General features: G+C 47.9%; 7 non-coding genes across 7 annotated transcripts; all 7 read right to left on the bottom strand.

Annotated features, from left to right (window-relative positions):
- Positions 1–9413: 9413 nt before the first annotated feature.
- TRNAL-CAA (transfer RNA leucine (anticodon CAA)) lies at positions 9414–9532 on the bottom strand. Its single transcript has 2 exons — positions 9495–9532; positions 9414–9459 (listed from the first exon to the last, which is right to left on the bottom strand). It is a non-coding gene; the product is annotated as a tRNA-Leu (tRNA).
- A 75-nt stretch (positions 9533–9607) lies between these two features.
- Positions 9608–9726, bottom strand: TRNAL-CAA (transfer RNA leucine (anticodon CAA)). The gene is made up of 2 exons: positions 9689–9726; positions 9608–9653 (listed from the first exon to the last, which is right to left on the bottom strand). It is a non-coding gene; the product is annotated as a tRNA-Leu (tRNA).
- A 74-nt stretch (positions 9727–9800) lies between these two features.
- TRNAL-CAA (transfer RNA leucine (anticodon CAA)) lies at positions 9801–9919 on the bottom strand. Its single transcript has 2 exons — positions 9882–9919; positions 9801–9846 (listed from the first exon to the last, which is right to left on the bottom strand). It is a non-coding gene; the product is annotated as a tRNA-Leu (tRNA).
- A 74-nt stretch (positions 9920–9993) lies between these two features.
- Positions 9994–10112, bottom strand: TRNAL-CAA (transfer RNA leucine (anticodon CAA)). The gene is made up of 2 exons: positions 10075–10112; positions 9994–10039 (listed from the first exon to the last, which is right to left on the bottom strand). It is a non-coding gene; the product is annotated as a tRNA-Leu (tRNA).
- Positions 10113–13112: 3000 nt separating this feature from the next.
- TRNAL-CAA (transfer RNA leucine (anticodon CAA)) lies at positions 13113–13231 on the bottom strand. The gene is made up of 2 exons: positions 13194–13231; positions 13113–13158 (listed from the first exon to the last, which is right to left on the bottom strand). It is a non-coding gene; the product is annotated as a tRNA-Leu (tRNA).
- Positions 13232–13305: 74 nt separating this feature from the next.
- TRNAL-CAA (transfer RNA leucine (anticodon CAA)) lies at positions 13306–13424 on the bottom strand. Its single transcript has 2 exons — positions 13387–13424; positions 13306–13351 (listed from the first exon to the last, which is right to left on the bottom strand). It is a non-coding gene; the product is annotated as a tRNA-Leu (tRNA).
- A 4977-nt stretch (positions 13425–18401) lies between these two features.
- TRNAF-GAA (transfer RNA phenylalanine (anticodon GAA)) lies at positions 18402–18520 on the bottom strand. The gene is made up of 2 exons: positions 18483–18520; positions 18402–18447 (listed from the first exon to the last, which is right to left on the bottom strand). It is a non-coding gene; the product is annotated as a tRNA-Phe (tRNA).
- Between the last annotated feature and the right edge of the window lie 2386 nt (positions 18521–20906).

The following is a 20906-nucleotide window of genomic DNA, read 5'->3' as shown; positions in this document are numbered from 1 at the left end:
AGATGAAAGCCGCGGTGCCTGTTCGCTTCCAGAGCTGCTCGAACGGTTCTCGACGGACGATTTCCCTTGTGCAGTCTGTCGTCGCGACCAGTTGAGTAACCTTGGAATTCAAACTGTCTGTTCCGTCAACCGATCGGACACCTATGCCTTTCTTACGCTCCCTCATTCGTGACGGCAGTGCCCCTCTCGACCTTTTCGCAATCCAGCGGAATAGCGAACATCTATATGGTATATATATATATGGATATATATACCATAGAGAACCATAGAGCCATAGATTCCATAGATCGGCCGATTTGTTGCAACTACCGAGGCGCTGCAGCCACATTTCCCCTCACTACCGCAATACCTGGACGTCATCCCAATATCAATCTGCGTTCCAACCTTACCACCGGTCACCAGGTACTCGTATAGTACAGGAAGATTCCATAGAGCCATCGAACTCTACTAAGGCGTCCTCATCTACACGGCAGAGTCGTTCACCTTCACCACGACGACCTCTGTCTCACTCACTCCCTGTTTGCAGTTCTCCTTCGCCCATGTACCGGCGCTCTACGGGAAACTGAAGGGTGCAGCTCCTTGGAGTGACGCTGCTAGAACGATCCCGACTGCAATTGCTCTACTGACCTTGCCGACGGATACGGATTTACTTGATGTGTACGTAGATAGTGTCCCTTCACTGCTCTGCTAGATGCAGGCGCGTGCATCTCTGCGATGAGCGACCAGCTTCGTAGACGGTTCACTAAAGTTTCGCAATTTTCAACTTTGACTTCTGATATTACGCCATCTCCTGTTGACGTCTTCTTTGCCGGCTGTCTTTCCTCACCTAACAAACATGGTTGCTCCCGAACTTTCGCCTCACCACGCCGACCAGTTATGCCACCTGCTCTCCTCGTTCAGCGACATTTTTTACTTGGGTCGCCCGTTAGGACAGACCTCTCTCACGACCCACTGTATTGATACCGGTGACGCACACCCTATTCACAAGCGACCATGTCATGGTCCTTGCACAAACGACAAACAATTCAAACGGAGGTCAGGAACATGATCTCGAGAATTCGTGGAACTGTCATTCAGTCCTTGGGCGTCCAATCTCGTTCTAGTTAAAAGGAAGGACGCCAGCTGGCGCTTCTGCGTGGATTACCAGCGCCTCAACAAAATCACCAAGAAAGGCGTTTATCCTCTACCAGCCGTTGATGACGCCTCCAACTGCCTCCACGGTGCAAAGTACTTTTCTTCCATCCATCTTTGTTCCGGATACTGGCAGATTGCTGTTGACAACATAGATTGAGAGAACATCGCGTTTATAACACCTGATGGCTTATATCATTTCAAAGTTATGCCTTTAGGCTTATGTGATGCTCCAGCTATTTTTTAACGCATGATGGACACACTCTTTCATGACCTCAAGTGGTCCATCTGTATTTGTTACTTAGATGACGCCTTGATTTTTGCTCCTGCATTCGCCACGTACCTGGGGTGCCTCTCGCTCATTCTTTCTGCTTTTCTCAATGCTGGCCTTCAAATTCATTCTTCTAAATGCCACTTCGGACGCAGTCAAATTACTATCCTCGGTTATCTTGTTGATTCATCTGTTGCACGCCCAGACCCGGGCAAAGTTCGTGCCGTACGGATGCTTCCCGTGCCAAATGTGCTAAATATATCCGGAGCTTCGTGGGCCTGTGCTCGTACTTCCGCCGCCGCATGCACAATTTTGCGGAGGTCACCCGCCCTCTGCTCTTGTGAAGGCAGACGTTTCATTTTCTTGGGGTCCTGAACAAGCAACTGCCTACTCGGAGTTTATCTCTCTCCTAACATTTCCATTCCTTCTTGCGCACTCCGACCAGACTGCTCCAACAGGAGTCCGCACTGATGCCAATGGTCATGGAATCGGTGCCTGTTTTTGCGAACGTCAACGACGCCACGACCACGTCATTGCCTGCGCCAGCTGTCTGCTTTCTCCAGATGAGTGCAATTAGTTCATTACTGAACGTGAGTGCTTTGCACTTCTCTAGGCAGTGGCAAAATCTCGCCCTTACCTGTATGGTCGGCCCTTTACATTCACGAAAGACCACCATGCGCTCTGCTGGCTTTCGTCCCTCAAAGACCCTACCGGTCACCTAGGTCACTGGGCGCTACGCCTACAGGAATACTCGTACACGGTTGCTTGTGCGAGTTTACACCAACATGCCAACTGCTAGTACTACCACCTAGACGATGCTCCTGATGTTCCTGTGTGCTATGCTTCTGCTTCTGCATTTTCGCTATGTGCTTCGCTGACCTCGCTACCGAAGAGTGCTGAGATCCAGTATACGTGGCATCATGTACAAGCTCACATCTAGATCATGTGATCCTTCTCTTGTTGATCCTTCTGTCCAAGCTGTACGATCTACCAACTTTTCGTCACTTCGGGGAATCAGTACATACGACCGTGTCCGGCGACGATTCTTACGGCCTGGTCTGTACCGATCGGCCCGCCGCTACGTCGCTTCTTGTGAGTTGCGTCAACTACAGAAGAAGCCATCTGTTCTCACTGATGGTTTACTCCTACCTCTTGGCAATCCTACCGAACCCTTTTATCGCGTTGGTGTACGACTGTTGGCCCCTTTACCCACATCTTGCTGATGCAACAAATGGACTGCCGTCGCAACTGATTCTACAACTTGGTTCCGGTTCACCAGAGCCCTTCCAACAGACGTAGCCTACTTCCTCTTGCACAACATCATGTTCACCACGGCGCTTCTCGTTAACTTCTTACCGACAGGGGTCGCTCCTTCCTCTCTACAGTTGTGGTCTACTTGCTCCGCTCCTGTTCTACCAAACATAAACTTCGTACAGCATCCCACCCTCAGACGAACGATCTTAGGGGGCGGCTTATTCGATCAATAACGGACAAGCTCTCCATGTGTGTTTCTGAAAACCATCTTCATTCAGATATTGCTCTCACTTTTGTCACATTCGCCTACAATTAATCACGCTACGACACTATAGGTTACTCGCCATTTTATTCCTTGTACGCCGAGATCCAGTATTGCCTTTTTACAATACTGCCTACTACTCAAGAGCCCGTGTTTCAGTATACCCGCCATGTAATTGCTCGAGCCCAAGAAACATGCCTAGTTGCTCACCGTCGCCTTTGTGCTTCTTAGAAAACGCAGAAAAGCATTTGTGACATTAGTCACCGGGACGCCGATTATGTTCCCAGGGATCTTGTCCTTCGGCGATCTCCCAGCCGCCGCTTCGGCCGCTCGAAAAAACTAATGTCCCGCTATTCCGGCCTTACCGGGTCCTTTGTCAGGTAAGCGACGTAACCTATGAGATCTCTCCGACCGCACCTACTACTCGCTCCATCCAGGCATCCCATGACGCCGTACTTGTCGGCTGCCTAAAACGCTACTAGTCCGTTTCAGCATAAAAATCAGCGGAATGGCGCTTCCATGCCAGGTGGAAATACGTTACACAGTTCTGCACAACGCTGAGGAAGATGAGCAGGAGCTTGGGACTGAAGAAGACAATGCTTCAGAAACTAGACTGCAGTAATTGTCTTTGCCAATTACTGTAAATTACTCCTGATTCTGTAACTTACAAAAAATTAAATTATGGAGCTTTACCTGCCAAAACCACCATCTGATTATGAGGCACGCCATAGTGGAGGACTCAGGAAAATTTCGACCACCTGGGATTCTTCAACGTACACCAAAATCTAAGTACAAGGGTGTTTTCGCATTTTCACCCCCATCGAATTGCGGCCCCCATACTGTAAATACGCTACCCGTCTTGCTTCTTCTTTCAGCAATAATATTCTAAATCGAACCTAACCGGAAGCTTTAGCTCCTACATGGGAAATGAACAATGGTTTCTTCTCACAATCACTGCACCGAAATTAATTAGTTATGTTGAACTCACAAGAGACCGTTAAAATGAGATTGCAGAAACCACGAATTTTTATTTAACTTCCACTTTTTTAAATTCTGAAAATATGCGAAATTTAAAGAAACGCTACCTGAAGTATACAAACCCGCACCTCACCAACAAAAAATAATGTCGCAATTCTCTAAGCTGCACCTAATATTTCATTTATTGCGGACGAAAATGATATAACATATGCCACCCTTAAGTACACCACTAATTCCTGAATGTGGCATTCGCAAAACCTTGACAAGCATTGTAACAACCTCACATACATCATAAATTCATACGTCAAACTTGCCCGATTGAGCTGCTCCAATATAGAGATGTGGTACCAGTTTTTGATGCTAACAAGCGGATTTGTAAACTTCGTACTTCTATTCTTTTTTCAGATTTACTGATTTCCGACGTCTTGTCAATACTTCTATATGGCCTAAATCAAAATTATTTCTGCTGCAATCACTGATTTAACGTTCTCTCTTAAATGCTACACGTTCTCTCTTAAATGCAACAATTCTCATTCAGGTCATTGAGCTGTTTTCGCACAAAATCATGCCTTTTACATGTATTTGAGCGGCCGGCATCGAAGATAGGCCCTAGCTAAAGCTTCCTCTTATTCAATCATTCCGGTTCTACCGGAAACCCACGAAACACAAAGCTGACTATATGGAAGCCCACGGCTGCAGTGGTGTACAAATAATAGGAAAATACAACGAAGGAAACCAAAGGGAACCTTTGCGGGAGCCATTATCTCGGCCAGACATCTCACACGGAATGCCAACGAGCTGTCTGGCAAGGTGTCTAACAAAATCGTCGATTCATTGCCAGTCGGGCAAGTAGCAGATAAGGCCGATACTTGAGCGCGCTCGTTTTCAAGTACCGAGGTGAAGCAACAGTCTCAGGGTGCGCTTCTTTTTATTATGTTTTCTTTTGTTGTGCGTCATGGCATACGTCACGGCGCGAATTTCAAATCATTAAGGTGGATACGCCACGTGGTGGCGAAAAAGGAAACCAAACGCTTGTCCAGAATTCCTGGGTATGCTTGCATATCAAGCAGTGCGACTCCCAAGGTACGAGACAACCCCGTTCCTCCAGAAACGTCTTCACGGAGAGCGTTCCTGTGTGTAGCTTAAAGAAGAAGGTCTTTACCCCTGGTGGCACCTGCATCTGTTTTACTCTTTTAAGTACATCCTGTCCTGGCCCTCCACTGTATATGGCTCTGTATAAGGGCACTGGGAAAACAATGTCGCATACATCTCTATACAATGTTTTCCTTTTCACATCACAAAGGTAATCATTTGTAAAACGAACAGAAAGGAAGCGTACACTGTCAACAACTTCCTTGAAATAACCACGCAGAGTTCCAGTCAAATTTGCCGTGCTAACAACATGTGCCGGCAAAGCGTTACTCAACCTTAGCTGACATACGGCGCGCAGAAAAGGATCGAGAACATCGCGAAAAAACAAAAATCGGTTTACAACTTGACGAACAAAAAGATGCGCCAGGCCCACACCCCCATCCTTCACTCTTCTGAACAAATTTGTTCGGCTGCACCTTTCCCATGTTGATCCCCAGATGAAAACTGCGAACACTCTGTGCAGCCTTTGCACATTTACTCTAGAACAATACAGCGTTTGCAAGACGTAATATAACTTAGTAATAAAAAACACGTTACACATTGTCGCTCTTGCAAAAATGGACAGGTTAGTACTTTTCCATTTGTCTACTTTTTCTTTCAGTTCCTTGGTTTGGTTCCTCCAGTAAATGTCGCTGCTATTATACCTGTCGAGGGGAACACCCAGATACCTGGTCGGAGTTTTCACCCAGTTCACGTTCGCGAAATAGTCGGGTGCAGAAAACCAGTCCCCGTGCCACAGGCATAGCGATTTGCCCCAGTTTACTCTGCTACCCGTTACGGCGCAGAAATGTTGTACTACAGATATGGTTTCCGTTACACTTGGTTTGTCAGTGCAACACACTGCAATGTCATTTGCATATGCGAGCAACTTCACTTCGGTCGCTGCCAATCTGAAACCACGTATTCCGTCATTTTCATTAATTGCTACACACATTGCTTCTACGTAGATAGCAAATAATAGCGGACTGAGGGGGCAGCCTTGGCGCACTGAACGCCTGATGTTAATGGGGGCCCCCAGACACTTGTTAACAATTAATCTTGTTGTGCAGTTCTGGTACGCCAAGGCCACGCCCTCAGTGATGATGGAACCGACATTAACATGATCTAAGATGGCAAACAAAATAACGTGAGCGACACAATCGAACGCTTTCTCTAGGTCGAGCTGAAGTACTGCAACACGGCCACCGATGACGTCACAGCACTCGAGCACACATCGCATCTTATGGATGTTTGAAAAAATAGATCGCCCTTTGATGCCACAAGTTTGATGGTCTGCGACTATTTCCTTGATGACGCCTTGAAGCCTGCTAGCTAAAACCTTCATAAATATTTTATAATCGACGTTTGTTAGTGAAATCGGTCTGTAGGATGACAAAAATCTGAGTTTGTCTATTTGATCGCTCTTCGGTATTAGAATGGTGTGCGTTTTTCCAAAGGAAGGTGGTAATGATGTCTTTTCGTATGCGTCATTATATACATGCGCAAGCAAAGGCGCCAGCTCTCTTTTAAAAGCTTTATATAGACCCGCGCTGAGTCCATCAGGTCCCGGTGATTTACCCAAGTTCAAATCGTCGATTGCCTTTTCGACTTCTCTCTCCCTTATTTTTTCCTCTAATCACTTTTTTACGTCATCGCTCAAACGTGGCATGCGATGCAGAAAACCTGCTTTAAAACCCTCAACATTCGCTTCCTGAAATGCGAAGAGCGAGTGATAGTAGTCAAAGAAGGCGCGCTGAATGCTATCACTGTCTTCAACGACATTCCCATTCACTAAAATCTGCTCGACATGGTTTCTTCGTCCATACGCCTTCTCAAGACCCAGCGCCCTTTTAGTGGGCGTCTCCCCTGCCGCTAGTGCATCCGCTCGTGCTCGCACGATGGCTCCTTGATAGCGTTCCTTGTCAAACAGTTCAAGTTTTTCTTTGACGTTTCGCACATCGTCTTTGTACGCACCAGGCTCTTTGCACTCAAGCGTTAGCAGCTGCCCAAGCAGGGTTCTGAAACCCTTTTCTTTCATTTCCTTCTCGAATTTTTTACAACTGGATCTTTCTATTGCTTTCATTTTAATCTTTTCTTTAAAACATTCCCACTTCTCGACGATTGTTCCCGCAGCATCACATTGAACTTCATTAATCGCATCCCGTACTACCTATAAAAAGGGCTGGTCATTTAGTAACAAGGCATTCAGTTTCCACATATCCCACTTAAATACATGTCGCTTTTTCATTATACCTACGTTACATTTCACAAGGCAGTGATCTGAAAACGACACTGGTACTACACAGTAACCGTGGCATCTTGGAATCATATCCAATGAAATGTACATTCGGTCCAAACGCGCATGGCTGCTGCCCTGAAAACGTGTAAAAGTCACTTGACGCCCCCCTTCCAGACATTCATAAACATCATCGAGTTCATTTTCATTAATTAAATTTGATAACACTTCACTGCTTCGGTCACGCACACCTGCATTATTGACTCTGTCTCCAGCACTCAACACACAATTAAAGTCCCCTAACATCATCACGCGCATATTACAACAAACATATCGTGAAAGGTTCGAAAAAAAACGGGCGCGCTCATCTACTGAATTCGGCGCATATACGCATATGATGCGGAACTCTGAATCACCCATAACAATATCACAAAGAACAATCCTTCCTGACTGACACGAAAAAATGCTCTGAATCTGCAGTCCAGGCAGCTTCTTCACAAGAAGAACGCACCCTCCAGCCGTGCCTACAGCATGGCTAACCACCGCAAAATACCTAGTCGTGAAACGTCGCACCATGCTCCCGGTCTCCTCCTCTCCTTCAACCTTAGTTTCCTGGACGGCTAGTACGTCTATGTCGTGGTCAGTGACCAAACGTAGGACCTGACTTTGCCTACGACTAGCCGCCAGCCCTCTCACGTTTAATGTGGCAATCCTCAGGGACGGTATTTGAGCCATCTTGATCTAAAAGAAAAGTAAAGTAGGCCCGGAGCATGGTGCTTACCGCTCACGACTAGCCCTCGGCTAGCCGCCTCCGGGACATCCCGGTTTGTTGGTGTCCTTAGACGTGGCCGCTTTGTCGGCAGGCTTCCTTTCAGGCGGTACATTGGGCTTTGGCTTGTAGCCCATCCGCCTCCCATGAGGCGTCTTCGTCGGTGGTCCCTCACTGGTGCTGGGTGCCCGATCCTCGCGGTCCTTCGTCTGGTCGTGGGTGCGCTTGACGGAGGCAGCAAGATCCCCAGTACGGTCGTCGTCGGTGACGCCCTCGTCCTGCTGCATTGCGGTCGCGTCGTCAGTTGCGTCTTCACTGACGTTTCCCGTCGCCTGCCCCTGGGTCGTAGCATCCCGTTCCGTCCTACTCGGCTTCTGAGTAGCCTCAGCCGCGTTGCCGTCTACCTCCAGAATCGTCGTCCCACTACTTGTCTCTGTCGACACCATGTCACCGGTTCCTTTAGCCGCGTCCTCCGCCTCGGCCACATCCATGAGGTGCTCTGCCGCAACATCATTCACTGGTGGGCCTGTCACAGCGGCATAGGACTTCACGCATTCAGCGTCGACGTGGCCGAAACGTCTGCACCGGGTACAACGCGGTACTCTGCACTCACGGCGGACGTGTCCCGTGCCGTGGCAGCGCAGGCACTGCATCGGTCGACCGGGAACGACGACCAAGGCTAACTCTCCACCGACGCGGATCTGATGGGGGAGGTCTTCCACCTTCATGCTGGCCTTCAGCTTGAGAAGGACGGTCCTGGTGGTTGAGGTCTTGGTTCCCATGCCTTCAACGCGCCACCGTTCCCGGCTCACCTCCTCCACCTTGCCGAAAGCCGCGAAAGCCGTCCGGACGTCCTCGTCGGCAACGCCGTAGAGCAGCCAGTGAAGCCTAAGCTTCACCTGTTGGTCCTGCGGGTCAATGATGAGGCACCGTCGTCCCTTCACTTGAAGTTCCTTCAGGGCAAGCAGCCTTTTCGTTGCAGTTGCATCGCAGAGGGTCACTGCCCAGACGTGGTTGATTTGGTACGCCCCTATGCATACCACATCCGGCAGCAGGCCCGTCGGCAGAAGGGCATCCCTGAAATCCTCCACCTTGTACGGCCTCGCACGTACATCACCGTGCAAAAAGACGGTGTTAATCACCAGTTGTCCTTTAGGCAGCTGCGGCAAAATAAAAGCATAATCCTTATCATCGTTGAGCCTATTTCCGCGGCCAACAATGGCCGCTGTCGCTGCTCCACTGGAGCCCATGATCCTGCTGACCGCTCAGCTCGGCTGCCGGAAGCAGAATGGTCGGCCATCCTGACACTGTATACATCACGTGAGAAGAGCGTGCAGTGAGCGGCGCGTACAGCGCGGTATAAAAAAAACGCAAAATATTGTGTCAGAAGTGGGATTCGAACCCACGCCCACATACGTGGACCAGAATTCTCGTGTATCCCGCATCGCTGGGCAAGGTTTCCCTTGAGTCTGGCGCCTTAGACCACTCGGCCATCCTGACACTGTATACATCACGTGAGAAGAGCGTGCAGTGAGCGGCGCGTACAGCGCGGTATAAAAAAAACGCAAAATATTGTGTCAGAAGTGGGATTCGAACCCACGCCCACATACGTGGACCAGAATTCTCGTGTATCCCGCATCGCTGGGCAAGGTTTCCCTTGAGTCTGGCGCCTTAGACCACTCGGCCATCCTGACACTGTATACATCACGTGAGAAGAGCGTGCAGTGAGCGGCGCGTACAGCGCGGTATAAAAAAACGCAAAATATTGTGTCAGAAGTGGGATTCGAACCCACGCCCACATACGTAGACCAGAATTCTCGTGTATCCCGCATCGCTGGGCAAGGTTTCCCTTGAGTCTGGCGCCTTAGACCACTCGGCCATCCTGACACTGTATACATCACGTGAGAAGAGCGTGCAGTGAGCGGCGCGTACAGCGCGGTATAAAAAAACGCAAAATATTGTGTCAGAAGTGGGATTCGAACCCACGCCCACATACGTAGACCAGAATTCTCGTGTATCCCGCATCGCTGGGCAAGGTTTCCCTTGAGTCTGGCGCCTTAGACCACTCGGCCATCCTGACACTGTATACATCACGTGAGAAGAGCGTGCAGTGAGCGGCGCGTACAGCGCGGTATAAAAAAAACGCAAAATATTGTGTCAGAAGTGGGATTCGAACCCACGCCCACATACGTGGACCAGAATTCTCGTGTAACCGGCATCGCTGGGCAAGGTTTCCCTTGAGTCTGGCGCCTTATTTTATTTAGTAATTTATTTTATTTTATTTAGTAAGGAACCCACAGCGCCAAAGCATTACAGTGGGGGGGGGGGGTAGGGGAACAAGAAGAAATACATACGACACCTCTGCTCCTGTACAGTGTTAAAAGTGATAACAAAAGAGGAAAAACGAAAAAAAAGGCAATGCCCTTAGCAATGCACATCTACAATCTACAACATCAAAAAGAAAGCATCATTTGATTCAACCCTCACAACATCACTCGGCAGTCTATTCCATTCCCTAATGGTTTTAGGAAAGAAAGACATTCTAAACAATTCAGTTTTTGACGCAAATTCACGGACCTTAAAATCATGGTCAACACGATCGGATCTATAAAAAGGCTCTCGCACAAACTTTTCGCGATCAACCCGAACAGCTGAATAAAAAATAGCATGGAAAAACTTCAGCCTCAACTTCTTACGGCACATGTCTAGTAATTCCCAGTTGAGTGCTTCCTTCGTACGCGATGTACTGTATTAAGCCCCGCGTATGCCAGATACGAAACGAGCGGCAATGTTCTGCACCCGCTCAAGCTTATCTTTATCTCTACCAGTATGCGGGTCCCAAGCCGTACACGCGTATTCCAGAATTGACCTCACATAAGTCTTGTACAAGATGTCCCGACATGACTGTGGAAAAGTGTTTGCATTTCGGCGAAGAAATCCCAGGATTTTGCATGCTTTAGCAGTGACATAATCGACTTGACGGCGCCAATTCAAAGCGGGAGTAAAATAAACACCTAAATATTTAAATTCGAATACCTGTTCCAACATTAAATTCCTAATAACATACGGTTGCATTTCAAGGTTTTTCTTTCTTGTAAATTTCATATGAACAGTTTTAGACAAATTCAAATTCATATTCCATTTGACGCACCACTCTGAGATTCTGTTGAAGTCTTCCTGAAAGATCTCAGCATCACGGTCACAAGTGACTACTCTATAGAGAACGCAGTCGTCCGCAAATAACCGCATTTGAGACACTATTCCGTCACTAATGTCGTTCACGTACAGCAAGAACAATAGCGGCCCCAACACGGAGCCTTGCGGAACAGCAGACACAACTTGCACCTTCTGTGACTGAGTACCATTCACCACCACAAACTGCTGACGTAAGCGTAGGTAATCTTCTACCCATGATATTACTTGAGGACTGATATTGTAAAAAGCCATTTTTTTATTAGTAAACAGTGCGTCACGGTATCAAATGCCTTTTTGAAATCCAAGAACACACAGTCCACGCTAAGACGCCTGTCCAGTGCTTCTGCCAGCTCGTGCACAAATTCAGTCAACTGCGTAGTACAAGATAGGCCCCTTCGAAAACCATGCTGCCTAGGATTAAACAATGAATGTGCGTCCATATGTGCTACTATACTAGTATACAAAATATTTTCAAGAGTCCTGCACGCAACTGAAGTTAGTGATACTGACCTATAATTTGAGACGGTGTCACGAGGACGAGATTTGTGAATTGGCACTACGCTTGCGATTTTCCAGCCATCTGGAAGGCAGTATTCCTCAAGCGATTTTTCGAAAATAATCTTCAAGTACGGTGCAACAGACTGAGCACAAAATTTATAAAACTTGTTTGGCAAGTCATCAGGACACCCAGCCTTACCAATCTTCAGATTATGCAGCAGAGACTCTATGCCATTAATGCTAATAACAACATCATCCATACCACTCACCACCGGCTGGAAATTCAAGGTACTCATATCATGTCTCTGTTGCAATGCACAGCTGAAAACAGAGCTAAAATACGTATTAAAGAACTCAGCTTTTCCTACGTCATCATCAATAAAGCTGTTACCAGACACAAGCGGTGGTATAGTCACAGTGTCTTTTCCATTTCTCTTTGCATGTTTCCAGAATTCCTTCGGATTATCCTTTAATTTCGACTCCATTGAAATTCCAAATGAATGCTTTGCAGCTACGACTGCAACTTTCATTTTTTCGGTAGTTTCATGCAGCTTCAACCAATGATCACGTGTCGGCTTTCCTTTGTATTTACTGTAAGCTAGTTGCCTTTTGCGTGTTAGACTGCGTAACTCCCGAGTAAACCAAGGTTTACTTTTACTTCTTCTTTTCGTTAATGTCCACGCCGGAACAAAGCGCTGCCTCAGCTCAAACATCTTCTCCTTAAATATAGGCCATAATTCAGTTACTCCAGTGTAGTCGACATATGTTTCAAATACCGTCCGGTACTCATTCAACGCTTTATTTATCTCGCATACATTTGCTTTTTCGTAGTTATATACTCGTCTGTTTGCTGTTCCAATGTTTCTTGAATGTTCAACATTCATTTCACAAAGCACAGCATTATGATCGCTTATTCCAGGTAGCACGTGAGTAGACCGGACGAATTCAGATTTATTTGTGAATAACAAATCTAAGATATGGTTCCCACGTGTCGGTTCCAATACAGTTTGACGTAACTCAAAAAATTCAACCAAGTTAATCAGTTCCTGACTGGACCGACCCGAAAAAGAGTGAAAGTGAGGTTGATGACTCCAATCAATATTAGGCAGGTTGAAATCACCTCCAACTACCATGAAGTCTGTTTGAACTGCGTCAACTGTCACTGCCAACTGCCTAAGCACATCAACGGATGAATCAGGCGGGCGGTAGAATGAACACACAGTTAAAACATTGCTATTATTAAGCGTCACTTTGCACCATACAGCCTCACATTCATCGGTGCCCGCATTTATAGACCACTCGGCCATCCTGACACTGTATACATCCCGTGAGAAGAGCGTGCAGTGAGCGGCGCGTACAGCGCGGTATAAAAAAACGCAAAATATTCTGTCAGAAGTGGGATTCGAACCCACGCCCACATACGTGGACCAGAATTCTCGTGTGACCCGCATCGCTGGGCAAGTTTTTCCTTGAGTCTGGCGCCTTAGACCACTCGGCGATCCTGACACTGTATACATCCTGTCAGAAGAGCGCGCAGTGAGCGGCGCGTACAGCGTGGTATAAAAAAACGCAAAATATTGTGGCAGAAGTGGGATTCGAACCCACGCCCACATACGTGGACCAGAATTCTCGTGTATCCCGCATCGCTGGGCAAGGTTTCCCTTGAGTCTGGCGCCTTAGACCACTCGGCCATCCTGACACTTTTTTTTTTATTTATTGCCGGTCTTCGACATTACTCAGACGGTACAGTTAGCACACACTTGTGTATCACAAATTCCAACCGTTGGAGGAGGAAAAAAAAAACGGAAGGTGCGTAAGGAAAGAAACCGCACAATAAAGCCGTCTGTCCATATTGGACTGGCTTTGTCATACTAAAATTCCTTCATGGCTGTCAGGGGTTCTAGCCTCGACAGCCAATCCGGTACACATTCTTGTATTTTATGGATTTCAATAAATCGCGACATACATTCCTTGAAGTAAGCACGAGCTGGCCTAGCATCAGGATCGCAATGGTACCCTGCCATACGAGCCCGCCATATACAGTGTAGAGCATTTAACATAACAAAGTCATAGGGAACCCCGTCGTCATCTTTAATGGCCAGATACCTGATACCTTGGGGGTCCACCGGCAGCTCTTTCTTCAGGGTTCGCTTTAAGACGTCCCAGAAGAAAACTGCCGCCCAGCAATGTAGGAAAACGTGATCTATATTTTCGGGCTTCTTGGATATCAAGCAGTGCGACCCCCAAGGTACGAGACAACCCCGTTCCTCCAGAAACGTCTTCACGGAGAGCGTTCCTGTGTGTAGCTTAAAGAAGAAGGTCTTTGCCCCTGGTGGCACCTGCATCTGTTTTACTCTTTTAAGTACATCCTGTCCTGGCCCTCCACTGTATATGGCTCTGTATAAGGGCACTGGGAAAACAACGTCGCATACATCTCTATACAATGTTTTCCTTTTCACATCACAAAGGTAATCATTTGTAAAACGAAGAGAAAGGAAGCGTACACTGTCAACAACTTCCTTGAAATAACCACGCAGAGTTCCAGTCAAATTTGCCGTGCTAACAACATGTGCCGGCAAAGCGTTACTCAACCTTAGCTGACATACGGCGCGCAGAAAAGGATCGCGAACATCGCGAAAAAACAAAAATCGGTTTACAACTTGACGAACAAAAAGATGCGCCAGGCCCACACCCCCATCCTTCACTCTTCTGAACAAATTTGTTCGGCTGCACCTTTCCCATGTTGATCCCCAGATGAAAACTGCGAACACTCTGTGCAGCCTTTGCACATTTACTCTAGAACAATACAGCGTTTGCAAGACGTAATATAACTTAGTAATAAAAAACACGTTACACATTGTCGCTCTTGCAAAAATGGACAGGTTAGTACTTTTCCATTTGTCTACTTTTTCTTTCAGTTCCTTGGTTTGGTTCCTCCAGTATTCGTCGCTGCTATTATACCTGTCGAGGGGAACACCCAGATACCTGGTCGGAGTTTTCACCCAGTTCACGTTCGCGAAATAGTCGGGTGCAGAAAACCAGTCCCCGTGCCACAGGCCTAGCGATTTGCCCCAGTTTACTCTGCTACCCGTTACGGCGCAGAAATGTTGTACTACAGATATGGTTTCCGTTACACTTGGTTTGTCAGTGCAACACACTGCAATGTCATCTGCATATGCGAGCAACTTCACTTCGGTCGCTGCCAATCTGAAACCACGTATTCCGTCATTTTCATTAATTGCTACACACATTGCTTCTACGTAGATAGCAAATAATAGCGGACTGAGGGGGCAGCCTTGGCGCACTGAACGCCTGATGTTAATGGGGGCCCCCAGAGACTTGTTAACAATTAATCTTGTTGTGCAGTTCTGGTACGCCAAGGCCACGCCCTCAGTGATGATGGAACCGACATTAACATGATCTAAGATGGCAAACAAAATAACGTGAGCGACACAATCGAACGCTTTCTCTAGGTCGAGCTGAAGTACTGCAACACGGCCACCGATGACGTCACAGCACTCGAGCACACATCGCATCTTATGGATGTTTGAAAAAATAGATCGCCCTTTGATGCCACAAGTTTGATGGTCTGCGACTATTTCCTTGATGACGCCTTGAAGCCTGCTAGCTAAAACCTTCATAAATATTTTATAATCGACGTTTGTTAGTGAAATCGGTCTGTAGGATGACACAAATCTGAGTTTGTCTATTTGATCGCTCTTCGGTATTAGAATGGTGTGCGTTTTTCCAAAGGAAGGTGGTAATGATTTCTTTTCGTATGCGTCATTAAATACATGCGCAAGCAAAGGCGCCAGCTCTCTTTTAAAAGCTTTATATAGACCCGCGCTGAGTCCATCAGGTCCCGGTGATTTACCCAAGTTCAAATCGTCGATTGCCTTTTCGACTTCTCTCTCCCTTATTTTTTCCTCTAATCGCTTTTTTACGTCATCGCTCAAACGTGGCATGCGATGCAGAAAACCTGCTTTAAAACCCTCAACATTCGCTTCCTGAAATGCGAAGAGCGAGTGATAGTAGTCAAAGAAGGCGCGCTGAATGCTATCACTGTCTTCAACGACATTCCCATTCACTAAAATCTGCTCGACATGGTTTCTTCGTCCATATGCCTTCTCAAGACCCAGCGCCCTTTTAGTGGGCGTCTCCCCTGCCGCTAGTGCATCAGCTCGTGCTCGCACGATGGCTCCTTGATAGCGTTCCTTGTCAAACAGTTCAAGTTTTTCTTTGACGTTTCGCACATCGTCTTTGTACGCACCAGGCTCTTTGCACTCAAGCGTTAGCAGCTGCCCAAGCAGTGTTCTGAAACCCTTTTCTTTCATTTCCTTCTCGAATTTTTTACAACTGGATCTTTCTATTGCTTTCATTTTAATCTTTTCTTTAAAACATTCCCACTTCTCGACGATTGTTCCCGCAGCATCACATTGAACTTCATTAATCGCATCCCGTACTACCTGTAAAAAGGGCTGGTCATTTAGTAACAAGGCATTCAGTTTCCACATATCCCACTTAAATACATGTCGCTTTTTCATTATACCTACGTTACATTTCACAAGGCAGTGATCTGAAAACGACACTGGTACTACACAGTAACCGTGGCATCTTGGAATCATATCCAATGATATGTACATTCGGTCCAAACGCGCATGGCTGCTGCCCTGAAAACGTGTAAAAGTCACTTGACGCCCCCCTTCCAGACATTCATAAACATCATCGAGTTCATTTTCATTAATTAAATTTGATAACACTTCACTGCTTCGGTCACGCACACCTGCATTATTGACTCTGTCTCCAGCACTCAACACACAATTAAAGTCCCCTAACATCATCACGCGCATATTACAACAAACATATCGTGAAAGGTTCGAAAAAAAACGGGCGCGCTCATCTACTGAATTCGGCGCATATACGCATATGATGCGGAACTCTGAATCACCCATAACAATATCACAAAGAACAATCCTTCCTGACTGACACGAAAAAATGCTCTGAATCTGCAGTCCAGGCAGCTTCTTCACAAGAAGAACGCACCCTCCAGCCGTGCCTACAGCATGGCTAACCACCGCAAAATACCTAGTCGTGAAACGTCGCACCATGCTCCCGGTCTCCTCCTCTCCTTCAACCTTAGTTTCCTGGACGGCTAGTACGTCTATGTCGTGGTCAGTGACCAAACGTAGGACCTGACTTTGCCTACGACTAGCCGCCAGCCCTCTCACGTTTAATGTGGCAATCCTCAGGGACGGTATTTGAGCCATCTTGATCTAAAAGAAAAGTAAAGTAGGCCCGGAGCATGGTGCTTACCGCTCACGACTAGCCCTCGGCTAGCCGCCTCCGGGACATCCCGGTTTGTTGGTGTCCTTAGACGTGGCCGCTTTGTCGGCAGGCTTCCTTTCAGGCGGTACATTGGGCTTTGGCTTGTAGCCCATCCGCCTCCCATGAGGCGTCTTCGTCGGTGGTCCCTCACTGGTGCTGGGTGCCCGATCCTCGCGGTCCTTCGTCTGGTCGTGGGTGCGCTTGACTGAGGCAGCAAGAGCCCCAGTACGGTCGTCGTCGGTGACGCCCTCGTCCTGCTGCATTGCGGTCGCGTCGTCAGTTGCGTCTTCACTGACGTTTCCCGTCGCCTGCCCCTGGGTCGTAGCATCCCGTTCCGTCTTACTCGGCTTCTGAGTAGCCTCAGCCGCGTTTCCGTCTACCTCCAGAATCGTCGTCCCACTACTTGTCTCTGTCGACACCATGTCACCGGTTCCTTTAGCCGCGTCCTCCGCCTCGGCCACATCCATGAGGTGCTCTGCCGCAACATCATTCACTGGTGGGCCTGTCACAGCGGCATAGGACTTCACGCATTCAGCGTCGACGTGGCCGAAACGTCTGCACCGGGTACAACGCGGTACTCTGCACTCACGGCGGACGTGTCCCGTGCCGTGGCAGCGCAGGCACTGCATCGGTCGACCGGGAACGACGACCAAGGCTAACTCTCCACCGACGCGGATCTGATGGGGGAGGTCTTCCACCTTCATGCTGGCCTTCAGCTTGAGAAGGACGGTCCTGGTGGTTGAGGTCTTGGTTCCCATGCCTTCAACGCGCCACCGTTCCCGGCTCACCTCCTCCACCTTGCCGAAAGCCGCGAAAGCCGTCCGGACGTCCTCGTCGGCAACGCCGTAGAGCAGCCAGTGAAGCCTAAGCTTCACCTGTTGGTCCTGCGGGTCAATGATGAGGCACCGTCGTCCCTTCACTTGAAGTTCCTTCAGGGCAAGCAGCCTTTTCGTTGCAGTTGCATCGCAGAGGGTCACTGCCCAGACGTGGTTGATTTGGTACGCCCCTATGCATACCACATCCGGCAGCAGGCCCGTCGGCAGAAGGGCATCCCTGAAATCCTCCACCTTGTACGGCCTCGCACGTACATCACCGTGCAAAAAGACGGTGTTAATCACCAGTTGTCCTTTAGGCAGCTGCGGCAAAATAAAAGCATAATCCTTATCATCGTTGAGCCTATTTCCGCGGCCAAAAGTGGCCGCTGTCGCTGCTCCACTGGAGCCCATGATCCTGCTGACCGCTCAGCTCGGCTGCCGGAAGCAGAATGGCCATCCTGACACTGTATACATTCTGTGAGAAGAGCGCGCAGTGAGCGGCGCGTACAGCGTGGTATAAAAAACGCAAAATATTGTGGCAGAAGTGGGATTCGAACCCACGCCCACATACGTGGACCAGAATTCTCGTGTAGCCCGCATCGCTGGGCAAGGTTTCCCTTCAGTCTGGCGCCTTAGACCACTCGGCCATCCTGACACCTTTTTTTTTCTTTATTGCCAGTCCTCGACATATCACAACACAAATTCCTAAATGATATAAACAAAGACCAAAGAAGCAAAAAGGGATGAATACACAAACGGAACAAGGAACAGTAATATTTACATTCGCTGCCGTCCGCTACTGTGGCACGACGTTGTCGGATTAAAATTCCTTTAGTGCTGTAAGGGGTTCAACCCTCGACAGCCACTCAGGAACAGGCTGTTGCATCTTGATCACTTCCACATACCGTTGCATGGATTCACAAAAGTACAGACGCGCCGGTCGGGCATCCGGGTCACAATGGTAACCCGCCATTCTTGCGCGCCATAAACAGTGGAGGCCCGTAAGCATGATCAGGTCGTACGGGAAACCTTCGTCGTCATATACTGGCAGAAACCTGATTCCGTGGGGATCTATAGGTAGCTCCTTTTTTAGAGTCCTTTGTAACACGTCCCAGAAAAAGACCCCTTCCCAACAGTGGATGAAGACGTGATCTATGCTTTCTGTTTTTTTACATATAAGGCAGTTGGTTCCCCATGGCATGTAGAACCCACGTTTTTCAAGGAAGATTTTAACAGGTACAGTACCAGTGTGTAATTTAAAAAAGAACGATTTAGTGGCTGGTTGAACTGGCATCTTCTTCACCCTTTTCAATACATCTAGGCCTGGGCCTCCACTGTACGGGGCTCTGTACATAGGTACCAGCAAAACACTGTCACATAAATCACGATATAACTTTTTCCGTTTTACACTCCACAAATATGCACTTGAAAAACGAACACGCAAAAAGGAAACACTCTGAACTATTTCCCGAAAGAAACCACGGACTGGTCCTGGCATTATTTCCGTACCTACAACGAATTCGGGAAGTGATCTTGACAGCCTCATTTGGATCACCGTGCGCAGAAATGGGTCGTTTGTATCTCGAAAGAAGGAGAATCTATTCACCAGTTGACGCAAGAAGAGGTGCGCCAACCCCAGACCACCATCCTTCACGCGCCGGAAGAGATTATCTCGGCTACATCGCTCCCAGCTCGATGCCCACACGAATACAGCGAACACGCGGTGCAGTTCCTGCACATTAATACGAGAGCACTGTAGTACCTGCATTACGTACCAGATCTTTGTCACGAGAAACATGTTGCACGCTGTAGCTCTCGCGAATATTGACAAGTAACAGGCGTTCCATCGGTCGGCTTTTTCTTTTAGTTGTTTTGTCCGCTCCTTCCAGTACTCGCTACTGTCCTTGTAGGCATCAAGGGGTGTGCCGAGGTACTTAACTGGCGTCGTGGCCCAGGTGACGTTCGAAAAGTGGTCTGGTGTGGACGCCCATCCCCCGTGCCAAAACCCCAAACATTTCTGCCAGTTCACGAAGCTATTAGTGGCATTACCAAACTGTCTGACGATACTAACAGCGTTCAATACACTTTGCGTATCTTTACAACATACAGCCACATCGTCAGCATATGCCAATAACTTCACCTCTGCTGCTTGGAGGCAAAATCCCTTAATGTATCCATTTTCAATGATGGCCTGACATAGCGTCTCTATGTAAACACAAAAAAGGAGTGGGCTGAGTGGACAACCCTGGCGAATGGAGCGCTTCACGTTAATGGGGGCCCCCAGCATTTGATTAATTATAAGTCTCGTATAGCAACTCCGGTACGCCATGGTCACCCCCTCAGTGATTATGTGGCCAAAATTAACATGTTCAAGGATGGTGAGCAATATCTCGTGAGAAACGCAATCAAACGCTTTCTTCAAGTCAAGCTGGAGGATCGCAACTGCATCACACATGGCATCACAACACTCCAGCACACACTTCAACTTATGAATGTTAGTGAAGATGGTTCTTCCGCGAATGCCACACGTCTGGTGTGGGCCGACTACTTACTTAATGACTGACTGCATACGCCGTGCCAGCACCTTCATCAGTATTTTGTAGTCGCAGTTAGTAAGCGCTATGGCTCTATAGGAGAAAAGTTGCTTGAGCTTCTCGGTCTCTTCTGTTTTAGGTATTAGTACTGTATGGGACTGGCCGAGGGATGGTGGAAATATTTTCATTTCGTATGCTTCATTGAAAACTGCGGTCAAGATAGGAGCTAGGTGGCTTTTGAACGATTTGTACCAAGCGGCGCAAAGACCGTCTGGACCTGGTGACTTGCCAGGGTTCAGGTCTTCGATGGCCTTTATCACTTCCTGTTCAGTTATCCGTCCTTCCAACGTTTCTTTAACGTCACTCGACAGCTGTGGCATTCGCTGCAAAAAATAAGTGCTTGAAACTTTGCATGTTGACGGGCCTGAATGCGAAAAGCTTTTGGAAATGTTCAAAGAAGGCACGCCCTATATTCTTCATATCAGTTACTACCACCCCGTCATATTC

The sequence above is a fragment of the Dermacentor variabilis genome, chromosome 4 (genome assembly GCF_050947875.1).
Source record: "Dermacentor variabilis isolate Ectoservices chromosome 4, ASM5094787v1, whole genome shotgun sequence".
In the NCBI taxonomy this organism is placed as follows: Eukaryota; Metazoa; Arthropoda; class Arachnida; order Ixodida; family Ixodidae; genus Dermacentor; species Dermacentor variabilis.
Note: the sequence above shows the minus strand (reverse complement) of the source record. Positions and strands in the feature narration are given on the sequence as shown.